Source organism: Trachemys scripta, chromosome 6 (assembly GCF_013100865.1).
Source record: "Trachemys scripta elegans isolate TJP31775 chromosome 6, CAS_Tse_1.0, whole genome shotgun sequence".
Lineage (NCBI taxonomy): Eukaryota > Metazoa > Chordata > Testudines > Emydidae > Trachemys > Trachemys scripta.
In genome coordinates, this window is record NC_048303.1 from 98,830,785 (window position 1) to 98,843,956 (window position 13,172).

At 43.2% G+C, this 13,172-nt stretch overlaps 1 protein-coding gene across 1 annotated transcript in view; it reads right to left on the minus strand.

Annotated features, from left to right (window-relative positions):
• Positions 1-9,655, minus strand: part of FOCAD (focadhesin) — a 194,394-nt gene extending 184,739 nt beyond the window's left edge. Inside the window, exon 1 of the mRNA XM_034774465.1 lies at positions 9,566-9,655. The gene's annotated coding sequence lies outside the window, so the exon portion shown is untranslated. The remainder of the gene's footprint in view (positions 1-9,565) is intronic.
• Between the last annotated feature and the right edge of the window lie 3,517 nt (positions 9,656-13,172).

Below are 13,172 nucleotides of genomic sequence, written 5' to 3' on the forward strand. Positions count from 1 at the left end.
GGGTAAGAACCTCACTTCTTCAGATGCAAGAAGTGAGGTTCTTACCCACGAAAGCTTATGCTCCCAATACTTCTGTTAGTCTCAAAGGTGCCACAGGACCCTCTGTTGCTTTTTAAAGAAGAGGTACTGGTAATTCAGTTGGTGGCTCTTTTCCTTCTTGGTATTAAGCCAACATCCCAGCATTCCAGAAGAGGACAGGGTTTTGCTTTTCAAATGAGATTTAAAACTTGCCGGCCACCTGTGGCCATTCAAGATCCCATGACACGTCCTATTCATATAGAATTGTCAACCTCAGTGTCCTGGCCTAATTCTAATTTGAGTAATTACCTGCTACCAAACTAAAATTCCGACTTAAGTTTCTATCAGAGTTCACCTCCTAGAAAGTGATAGAGAGTAGCTACTATGGACTGGTTATCATGTAAATCCATCCCAGGGGTTTTGTCATTCTAGTGTCAAAAGAATTAACTGGAATGATAAAAAACCCCACACAGCAGTACAGTCTTTAAAACTTATTAGCATCTTTCATGAGGAAAGATGCCAAAAACAGTTGAGTTCTTGTCATAGGAGACTTGTGAAGAGATCATTGCTGCTATCTTTGAAAAAGAATTATCTGAGGACAAAGACACTATTACATAAGACAGCATAAGCCTTTTTTAATTCTGTGCCAAATGTTAACAATCATCCTGTGAAAAAGTGGTTTTTGTCCCAACCTGCCTCATTTTCAAACACAAAAATATAACTTGTAGCTAAGTCACATCTGCCAACAGACTGAAAATGTAACTGCCCCCTTTTTTAAAAAAAAAAATATTATATATATTATATATAAAAATCATAGGACTGGAAAGGACCTCGAGAGGTCATCAAGTCCAGTTCCCTGCACTCATGGCAGGACTAAATATTATCTAGACCGGGGTGCGCAAACTACAGCCCGCGAGCCATTTTAAGCAGGCCCACAAGCCGCACGACGCATCTTGGCCCCACTCCGGTGCTCCGGCCGGGGCGCTGGGTCAGGGGCCGCACCATGCTGCTCGTTCCCGCTTCGGCCGGGGCGCAGGGTCGGGGACGCACCACGCCTGAGCCTCTCCTGAGCTCCCGCAATGCTTTGAAGATTCTAGTGTAGATGTAGCTTCTGTCTTCTCTTTTCCAGACTAAACAAAACAATTTTTTTCAATCTTCCCTCATAGTTCATGTTTTCTAGACCAGTGCTTCTCATAGTCGGGTCGCTGCTTGTTCAGGGAAAGCCCCTGGCGGTCCGGGCCGGTTTGTTTATCTGCTGCGTCCAAAGATTCGGGCGATCGCGGCTCCCACTGGCCGTGGTTCTCCGCTCCAGGCCAATGGGGGCTGCGGGAAGGGCGACCAGCAACCACTGTTCTAGACCTTTAATCATTTTTGTTGCTCTTCTCTGGACTTCGTCCAATTTGTCCTCATCTTTCCTGAAATGTGGAGCCCAGAACTGGACACAATACTCCAGTTGAGGCCTAATCAGCACAGAGTAGAGCGGAAGAATTACTTCTCGTGTCTTGCTTACAACACTCCTGCTAATACATCCCAGAATGATGTTTGCTTTTTTTTTTTGCAACAGTGTTACACTGTTGGCTCATATTTAGCTTGTGGTCCACTATGACACCCAGATCCCTTTCCGCAGTATTTCTTCCTAGGCAGTCATTTCCCATTTTGTATGTGTGCAACTATCCCTTCCTAAGTGGAGTACTTTGCAATTGTCCTTATTGAATTTCATCCTATTTACTTCAGACCATTTCTCCAGTTTGTCCAGATCATTTTGAACTTTAACCTATCCTCCAAAGCACTTGCAACCCCCCACTGCCCCTCCAAGCTTGGTATCATCTGCAAACATTATAAGTGTACTCTTTATGCCATTATCTAAATCACCGATGAAAATACTGACCAGAACCGGACCCAGAACTGATCCCTGTGGGACCCCACTCATTATGCCTTTCCAGCATGACTACAAACCACTGAGAAATACCCCCTGGGAATGGTTTTCCAACCAGTTTTGCACCCACCATCTAGGTTGCATTTCCCGAGTTTGTTTATGAGAAGATCATGCAAGACAGTATCAAAAGCTTTACTAAAGTCAAGATGTAGTGCCTCAACAGTACAACATAAGGTCAAACGTTTCTTTAAATAATAAGTTTGGCTGCAGGATCATCAATCCATGCACCGTTGATTTCAAAAAGGGACAGCTCAGAATGAACCAAATTGCTGAGATGCAACCATAGTTACTTACAGCAATTTAACATTTGCTTTCTGAGTCCTCCAACTATAGGCTATTTATTCACAGCATCTTTTACATTTAAAAAGAAAAAACAATTCAAATTTCTCAGCTAACTTAGACTTACATTTAGATTTTGTTTTAAAAATGTATAAAATATTAATAAGAAATTGTTTATGATATCTTAAAAATAATTTTGATTTGTTTTTGGAATGGACCAAGTCTCCGTGTCAGGTTGAATTCCCAAACACAATAACATTGTGCCAGTGCACAATAACCTGAACTTAAAAATAATTAGAATCTGACTTGCCTTGGCTCACCATTCAAATTGAAGTGCAAACAGTATAAATATCACGCAATAAGTTTGGATCCAGTTTAGTAATATGTCCTTTGTAACACAGGAACAAAATCTAGTGTGGACTGAAATTTTAAAAAATAGTTCTACATGTGCAAAAGCATTCATACAAAAAAAATATATGCACATGCTTCAGATCTGTGCTTCATTACCCATGGATTTCCTGCCTCTACTGAAATCTATGAGAATTTCTCTAGTGATTTTGACTGGAACAGAATCAGGCCCTGGAGGCACACCATTAGAGCCTGTTATGTCTTTTGGTGCAACTCATAATAGAAGGAGAATCACATCCACCAATCACAGGATAATTGTTACAATCTCAATTAACCCAAACCCCCATTAGCTAAATCAGGGTCACGTGCCCCAGTATTTCTGAGTTACATTTCTACAAACTTACTCACAAGAGTAATTCCATTTATTTCAATGGGATTATTGTGAGAGTAAGGACTATTCATGTCAGTGTTTCCAGTATTAAATCCCTACCATATAAAAATACATTTTATTTTATTGCACAAAGCAGATATTCATTCATACAGTAGATCAACAGAGGAAATAGATACAGTCTCTATCTTGCAGAGAGATTCATTTCTGACTACAACTGGTCAGCGAGCCATTTTTTATTATTCACGTTAAAAAGAAGTAACAATACAGGATCATTAAAAGTGTCGAATCTTCTATACACAACTAGAATCAGATGTCCCAGCTTGTAGATAAACCAGAAGTCTATTAATTGACCTAAGAAATTATTGCCTTATCTACAATAGCCCTCCAATGTAGTATGTCTTCTGCTGTAGTAAGTATTTTATGACTCTATCAGTGACATTCAATGTACAACGTATGAACTAGCCAAGTGTTTATACATTTTAGCTCAAATTGCTCATCCATCATCTTCAATGGGAGTCATGAGAAGAAGGGAAGCAATATTTCCCCCTTATGCGCTCTGCATTAACTTTTACAGCAGTAAACGTGAACTGTAAGCACACACTTAAGTGCTTTTCAGAATCAAGGACTTAGACCTAAATGTAAGCTCATTAGGACCGAGATTCCTTATTCAAGTGTGTCTGTAAACAGTGCTTTGCACATTCTGGGCACTATCAGAATACAAATAATGATGCACGGGGAAAATTGAACATCACACTAGAATGAAGTAGAAAGCAACGTTCTCTCCAGTTACAGACAGATACATCTATTAATTCAGTTTTGAACTTTGTTCTAGCAAGCCACTAGATCAGTGGTAGGCAACCTGCGGCCCGTCAGGGTAATCCACTGGCGGGCAGTGAGACTGTTTGTTTACATTGGCACGGCCGCCCGCAGCTCCCAGTGGCTGCGGTTTGCCACTCCCCGCCAATGGGAGCTGCAGATTACCCTGAGAGGCCACAGTTTGCCCTCCACTGCACTAAATCAAAGAAACTTTGCTGCAACTGCACCCAGATTACAGTATAATAATATCTTACATTTCAATGATACCTTGTGTTGCACAAATACAGCAATCAACTCCCTACAACTGAAAGGCAGCCTCCCCTGCAAAGTGCATCAGAACGAAGACTATTAATCCTCACAACACTAAGTTGACCTGAGCATTTATTTACATTTACAGGCCTAACATGCAACAAAAACTGGTTTAAAAACTTATTTTAGACAGCATTATTGAAGTTCTATTAAACTTTTACTCTCATGGGGAGGTTGAGTGGAAGAGGTTTCAGACAATATTCACTGAAGTTAAAACTCATTAAAAGGCGAGCCTAAGCACAAGCTTATGTAGGCAAACCTCCAATCATGCAGGCAACACATTCACATCCTGACTTTAAATATGTTAATTAATTCCATTTCTGGACATCCCATGTATAGGTACTGCCACATACTGTGGAAACATTGTGACAATCATTTGATGGACCTCTCTGGGACCTATGCTACGATGAGCGTGAAGGCAAAGTCTAGGAACAGAAGCACAGCTTCTAGCAGTTTAACTGCTAAAGGCAGGTGACCTTATACTGCAGAAAATCTCTGCCACAATTTATAAACACACCGCAGCAAGTGGAGCCAGCAAATTCTCTCTCAATTGACCTCAATCATCCCCTCATGCAATGCCTGGACATGGAATGTATACAATACCCACACATAGATCTGTGTATAGATCACTAACATTATTATGCGCTTTTTGCTTAAAAGTAAGTAATCTACCAATACTGCAGTCATTCAAACTAAACCACTGACCTCAAGGGGCCAATGAGCATGAAAATATATAGTGTCCTAGTAAGCCCCTTCCCTCAGTGTGCAAAAAAGAGAAAAAGAAATCATGCTACCATTCACAAGGCTGAGTTCAAGTATTTTTCTCTTAGTTCATTTTCTTATCCAATTGCATTGACTTCATGAAAATTGTAGCCGTTGAGTCAAAACTGAGCCAATCAGAAAGAAGTCAAAAGAACAAATGTTTATTTTGTTTTTACTTCAGTTTACAAAACAGCCTTAGTTTAATACTTAACTCAAAGTCATTTGTTGACATAATTTTAAAAACACAGCCACTAAAATACACTGTACTGTACCAAACACTGCCTTACTCTATGATGCCAAAGCCAATGCTGTCCCTCATTCCAACTGGGAACCCCAAGGTACTTTGTGGTTAAGCAGCAACTATGTGCATCAGAAATTATTTTCCATACTCACCTGCTAGCCAAGAGGGCATATTGCAGCCACAGGGTGATGACAACTCTTAAGCTACAGAACAGCTGCACTGCCACTGCATGGCCGAGGGAAAGGATTTCCTCCCAATCATACATCACTTTAGCACAAGGGTTCATCAGCCTTTTCATAGTGTGCACCTTATTTCACAGAAAGATTGACTCATAGACTAACTCCCCACCCCTTTAGGAGCATATGGACCACTTCCTCCCGCTTTCCCGATAACATCCACATGGCAACTACAGCAATTGCTTTTATGGACAAGTAATATTAGAAAATTATTTAATATACTTTAGCTGTCTTCTAAAGTGGAAACAAGGAAGAGAGCCAGCACCATGTGAGCCGTCAGGTTTCTATGAACCAACAAGTGTTTGGCAAACCACTATGAAACACTGCCCTAACACACATTCCAGGTTCTCAGACTGTGTACTGGGGGCAACATTTGGCCTCAAACAAATAAGAAATGATCAAGTTGTTTTAATCTTTAAAATACCGTGAATGCTATGTAATTTACTACCCCACTACCTCAGATGCTGAACTCTTGCATAGGTAATATTTTATAAAATGCCAAAGCAGTAGTCCCTTAAAACAAATCCACCTCAGCCCCAATAAAACATCAGACTGAGCTGGAAGTTATTTTCCCCCCATGCTTTTCCTCCAGAAAATAGAAGCAAAAATGCCATATTTTTCTACAGAAAAACAATTATTCCCCTTCCCAATACTATTATAATACTAGGTAATTTTGCATAATTGACATTCATTTACTAAATAAAAGCAGGGAAAGCAGTTTAGACCCAAAATTGTTTGTCTATGAGTCAATACACCCCCAAGCCTCCTAAGTGTAGGTCAGCATCCTGCCTTGTTAGCAGTAAGTAGTTAAATGTCAATTGCCCTGACTGGGTTTTTGTTTGTCCTCAGCTACTGGACAATAAGATTTTTCCTAGTCTGACTGGTGAAGAGGCACTTTACACACATCAAGCAGCTAGAGAGCAGGAGTAAAAAAAACCCACAAGAGCAAAGAATAAATAAAGAACACAAGCTATAGGAAAGACTCCTGTTTATTTTACCTAATGAAGCCAACTTGCATGAGAAGTATCCTGATACATAATACATCAACACATTGGTAAAACCATGAGGGATGGCCAAGACTAGGTCAACTCTAACAGAAAGGACGATTCTGCCATCCAGACCTAGGATTTGTATTGTGACAGTCTGCAGAATCATAAATAAAAAACCCACCACAGTATGTAAGTTAAACAAGACTAAATGACATAATAGCAAACATTCTATTTGGATCATTCCAATAGTAGTTCCCATACTTCTCCTCATACTGCTTTCTACTTACTGGGAACATTTGAACGAAATCAGAATCACGGTCTTTGTTTCTTAAAGGTTCAGTCCTGCATTCCTTAAGCAACAAGAAGTCCAGTTTGACTTCCGAAGAAGTTATAGGTCTACTCTACAATAATGACAATGATTTGTTCCACTGAGTCAGTGGCAAAAACATCAACGTGAAAAGTAGTCAATCTCAAAATAAATGAGTTTAAAGTAGTTTTGGATACTACATAGGCATCTGAGTTCTTCCAGCCTATTTGTGATCCTAGAAAAACATTTCGAAAATGTGATTGTATCTTCTGTTCCTGTGAGCAAGACCACATCCCATCCCCATCCCACCCTCCACCCCCCACCAAACACACATACCCAAAATTGAAGAACCAGGGGAAATGACTGTACACACTACATGCTATCAAATGCACAAAAAACAAACATAATAGAAAAATTAGAGAAATGTCTTTTTTCTAATCCTTTGCGATTATAGTGATCTCAGGTGATACTTATAACAAGAATAGGTTCACTTTTTCAAGAAAGTAAATTGACAACACCCCTTTAATTACCAATATAGGCAGAATAAAATCATTTTACGCACTGTTAAAAAGTGAGTCATGCTTTGTTGAGCTAAAGCAGCATTCCATTAGCCATTAACAGGATAGGGGAGGGGTAGTCATTAAGCAGACCATAGGCCAAATTTGGACCACCAGATGCTTTTGAATGGACTATGAATTTTTTTTAACTTATTATCATTATTGTTGTTATTTCTGTATTATTTTCTCTGGAGTTTGGACCTTAACTGTACCTTGACAAAAAATAATTGATTACCCCGGTCGATAGGGCCATACCTCACAGCTGAACCAGAGTCGGTCACACTATCACACTCCAAAAATCCAACCCTTCGACATGCTGGGGAAGCACTTGGCCAGCTGGGGGGGGGCGGAGCGCAAAGGTGGCTTTAGAGCATTCTTACTGATCTCCAATCCGAGGGGTAGCCAAGGGCTGTACAAAATTGTGCCCTTCTGTTTATGGATTTAAAAAAAATTAGCAAGTGGGGATTCCCCCCACAATGCAAGAGTGTTCCAGCCACATCCCTCTTTGGTATGAACACTCCCTATGCTAAAGGGCCTGTGGGTGGAGGAGGAGTGTAGAGACACTATGCTAGTTCTATGTCAGTGGGGGAATTCTCCTTAAACTAGGAAAATCCCCAGGTAGCTGGTTTAAACTGTTTTACCAGCAGAGCAGCACAAAGCATTCAGATCACAGTGGAGGATCCAGCTCCAAGTCTGAATCATGGTTTATTTCTCATACAGAGCTGAACATATGTTTTGTCCTGTCTACACTTCAGTTAAGCCATTTTCAACTCCAGCTGAATGGGACCCATTCTTGAGAGCCATTTATCCACAGCAGGTTGATTTTTTAGGCTGTGTCTACACTGCCATTTTCAGCACTAAAACTTTTGTTGTTCAAAAACTCCCCCGAGTGACAACAGTTTTAGCGCTGAAAAGCACCAGTATAGACAGTGCTTTATCGCTGGGAGTGATAAAGCTACCACCCCTTGTTTGGGGTGCTGTTGTTTTTTACTCACCGAGAGAGCTCTCTCCTGGCGATAAAGCGTGTCTACACTGCCCACGTCACAGCACAGCCATGCTGTAACGTGGGCAGAGTAGACATACCCTTAGAATACAGAGGTTAGAAGTTTATCTGCTCTTGCCACCCATTCCTCACTCCAGTCACAATCTGCATGTATCAGAATTGCTATGGAAATGACTATACTACAAATACAAGAGTAGGATGGAAAATAAATAACAGGAGCCTATGTCCACAGCAATACAAAACTGAGAGGGGGGAAAAGGCAGAAAACTTTGTGAATGGTCAGACTTATTTTTAAATTTGTAGAATGCTTTTAATGGTTCACTGTGTTTCCCACAGCAGCTATTAAATTGACAATAGTCCCGACTTTGACAGCCTGCCCTGAAAAGGGGGGTGGGAAGGGAGAAAGAGTACAGCATCAGAAAAGGCTCACAGAACAGGTAGGGTTGCCAACCCTCCAGGTTTGGCCTGGTGTCTCCCAGAATTGGCATCCATCTCCCAGTGATTATTGAAAGCAATCCAGAATATTTTAATAGGATCTTTAAAGAAAATGACATTATGTCATTTTGGGGGGAAAAAAATCTCCTTGAATAGCTTCAGTCAGAGTTGGGAACTCTAGAGTCACAGGAAGTAGTAAGACTTTCTACTTGTTAGGCTGAATGTGCATTATTCGTATTACAGCTAGTTTGCCAAGGCAGGATTTGCAACCCAGGCCTGTGAGATGGGGTGCTCGCTCTCAACTCCCACTGAAATTAACAGGACTTGAGGCCTCAAGGCAACTTTTCAGGCTAGGGCACTCACTTGGAGGCAACACCCTTGCTTGAGGGGTGTCTAAGGATGCGGCCGCCTGAAGGAGGAAGATGACACGCAGCAAAATCTATCCTCCGCATCCCGAGAGGCTTTTAGACCCGCATATACACACACGGCGGGGGGGGGGGGGCTTTCCCCTACCCTTACAGGAGAAAAACAGCCCTGCTGCAGTTGCACCTTGATGTTTAGAAAGGCGCTCCCACAGCGAGGGGAGGGGACCGATCTTTCTCCAGCCCCTCACAGTCAGACCCGCCGGGGAGCAGCTACCCCCATATCCCTGACACCAAGCACTTCTGCACCCATCTCTACGGCTCCGGGGCGCTGTTTCCAGGGCAGACACTCGCAAAGCCCAGGTGGACGCACCAGATCCAACCCGTATCACGGCACAAAAGCAGGGCGATTTGTCAGTTTCAGGCGCCTCGCCGCCCTGCCCACGGCAGCCTGCACGGCTGACCTGCCGGGCCTTGGGAACGCCACAGCCGCTAGCGCTCCAACGGACGCCCCAAAGGGGCACTGAGCAAGCAGCCGCTGCCCCCGCATTCTGGAAACCCCACTGCGCCGCTTACCTGACTTAGCCTCCCGCCCCGCAAGCTGCAGCTACGTTCCCCGCCCACGTGCCACCGGAGCGTAACGCAGCAACGTCAGTTCCCTCCCCCGGCTGCAAGGCAAAGGAGAGCGTGAGATAGTGCTCCCTGGGCGTGAGGCAGCCCGGCCAGAGATCCCGACATGCGCACTTGCACCCATGAAGCCGCTGCCCTTGTTCTGCCCTCACCCTCTGAGCCACCCCAAAGAGACAACGCACAGGGCCGTGTGTGTCTGGATTGCTGCTGGAAGCAAAACCTGAAGCTGGTCTAGCCCAGAGCGCACGGCATGTCACGTGCTCTCCCTTGCCCCAGTGGTGTGGCTTGTGTTTTTAGTAGAGGTACAGGGCTAAGTTCTGTTGTTACACTCTTGCAAGCCCACTGATTTTGATGAATTTGACAGGTGTTACCAAGAACAGAATTTAGCCCAGCCCTAATCTAAAGATAAGTCTCTGCCTGACCATAAAGTTTGGGTCCAGATCCAAAATGTGGGAGCATTTGGATTAACAGTTTTGCATTGGTCCATTATGGAGATCTGAGCTGACCAGAATGCGCAGAGCTAGATGCAAACTTTCCCAAAGTCTGGATTGTTTGGTATCAGGTTTTTGGTTCAGGACCCTCATTAGGTAAAACATACTAAAAAAAAGTTATTTTTATAAAATTTTCACAAAATGAAACAACCCTGAAATTAATTTCTGTAGGGTTCAAAAGTTTACAGAAGGATCATTTCCTATATAACAAACATTTTGGAAGGGATATTAAACTTTCAAGGAGTAAACCAATCTCTCTTAGAGGTCAGGATAAAATCTGATGTTGGCAGATTATCCCACATCTGCCTACTGCTGGGTTCTTATAGCTTCCACTAGAGCATCCAGTACTGGCCATGGTTAATTTGGAGGGTTTGAACATTTGACCTCTGGGGGGAATCAAATTCAGGGGCAGTTTAAAAACTGAGCTCACAGGATAGGGTGGAAGCACCCTATCTCTGCCAGCAACCATTGCCCTGTGCTGTAAAAGAGGGGTTTTACTGGCCACTGTTAGAGACAAGACTCTGGACTAGACGAGTATGCCTGGTTGAGAACCACTCCTCCACATGCCCAAATAAATCTGTTAGTGTTTAATGTGCCACCAGACTCCTTGTTGTTTTTGTGGATACAGACTAACACGGCTACCTCCTGATACTGCTCCACATAATGGGACAAGCCTGCCCTCAGCTCAGAATCTTCTAGAAAGCAGTGTCTGTTGGGGCCATTTACCCTCCCCCTTCACCTAGGGTTCTGGGAGTATAAATGGGGGAGTGGCCCCCAACAGCCACTGGGTTCTTGTGACTGTTGAAGATGCTGTGAGCTCAAGGCTCACTTGGTATCCTTGCACTTTCCTCGCTGTTGTTTTTTCCCCTTCCCCACCTGTGACCATTTTCACTCCTGGACTTACAACTACCTGCTGCTGCATCCCAAGCCAGGTGCAGAAGACAAAGGATTTTAGTTGGTTATCATTCTCTTCAGGTGGGCACTTCCTGCAGCAGTCTGGCTCAGTAACAATCGGCAAGTGACTGGTAGTAAATCAGAACAATGGTCCCAGCTCAGGATTTCCTTCCCTCAGGGAGGTTGTGGCAGGCTGAAGTTCATTCCTAACCCTAGCTAGGCTTCTTTCACAGAGTGAGAGCTGGAGATGTGCTCTCCCTTTTAGGCAGCACCCAACTGAAGTGGGCTCTCCCCTTTTTTGGCCCCCGACTCCAAGCCTGACCCCAATGTAGGTATAGTGGATTGGGGCTGGCTGAGCCCACAGCAGTTCGTTAACCCTTTCCTGGCTGGTGAGGGGTGTGTATACTCCATCAAGCTGCCCATTAATTGGTTAGTTTTTCATTTTTTCCTTTTAAAACAAACCAAAGGAAATAGTATCTCCATGTTGCAGACACCCTAGTCAAACAAGTCCAGTGCTGAAAGTCTGGCACTGTCTGCTCCAAAGAACACTTGCCATGAAGGCTTTCTCCCAGGTGTAAGTGACTTGAGATCCCTGGGTTTGTCAGAGTTTGTCCCTTTGTAACGTTTTGGTGCTCAGGGTCTGGCCCAGTCTATGCTAAGAGGCATTTCACTTCCATAGGCTGCTCATCAGAGTGGTTTTATGTCTGGCATAAGAGACTTTGGTTCCTCAGGGTTGACTGAGTCCAGTGCCAAGGGCCCAGCTTTGCCAATTTCAAGGTCCTGGATATCATCCAGGTTGACCAGGTGCAGCGCCAAAGGCATGGCACCATCAATGAGAGGGGCAAGTTAACCCAGAAGATCTTTTTATATTAAGGGTCTGTAGATTGCATCAGAAACTCAGGTCTTGTCTGAGTCAAAGGAGAGCTCTTCTGCATGGAGTCCTGTTTAGTGAACTCAGGTCTCTGGGATCAAGGGTCTTGCTTTTAATTGTCAGGGCCTTCTTGGTTGGAGAACTTCCAGAAACTGGTCCTCAGAACTGGATCGTATTGTCTGTGGTTCCATGAAGGGGCACAATAAATCAAGCCCTTTTACTCAGCAAAAAGGAAGCCACTGGAGTCCTTAGAATCCTGACTGCCAAGCCATAATTGGGATTGTTCATGCTCTACACTAAAGCAGCCTGAGTCAGCCACAAGTTTTGCTGGGCAATTCACTTTCACTTACTCCATTCAAATCATATTCGCTGGTCTGGGAATAGACCCAAGATGGTCCTCAACTGGTTTTAACTTGGTCTGTCTAATGCACTTGAAACAGTACAAGTTGACTTTGAATTCTGTTAGAGTGGAGTGGGCTGCCAAATCCGTTTACCAAACTCCAATACATGAGACAACAGCTTTCGTTAACTCTAGAGCAATCTACTTTAAGAAAACTCCCACTTTTGTACCTGGATAACTCTGTTTCAGGGGGGAGGATAAGGAGGGCTTAATGACCCTGACCAATCGGTTCTTAGGAAGAGTCCAAGCTTGTGCATGAATAGTTGCTTATTCCACAAGTGTGACTGTGCAGAGGCAACAGTCTCAAAGTACTACAGTTACTAGTACCTTCTTCTTACAGCTTTTGTAAAGCGCTTTTTCTGTTAAAAGATGTTATGTAAATGCAAATCATTCGGGAGCAGCCACTGAAAATGCTAGAATATCTCATTTCTTAAACAGAGTTCCATTTAAACTAGGAAGTATTGTAGCTTAAAAAGAATAAGGACTGGAATAAGGACTTCACAGTTAAGAATGTATTACATGATTCAATAGCAGCAAACCCTGCCATGTTTAAAAACAATATTTATTTAAAATCTCTTAATTCTGGTAATAGAAATAATTTTGGCAAATGCGGCTTGTCAGCAATAATATTAACCATCATTTCTAAGATTAAGGCTGATTTAAAACACAGTTTTTTAGATGCAGCTGCTTTCACTGCGAATAGTACTAGACTATAGACAGGGGCCTTACTTAGGGTTATCATACGTCTGTTTTTTTCCAGACATGTCTGGCTTTTCAGCAATCAAACCCCCGTCCGGGGGGAATTGCCAAAAAGCCGAACATGTCCGGGAAAATGCCAGCCGGGCACTTCCCCTCCCGCGGCGGCTCTGTTCCTCCCCGGACTCTTCGGCTCTGTTT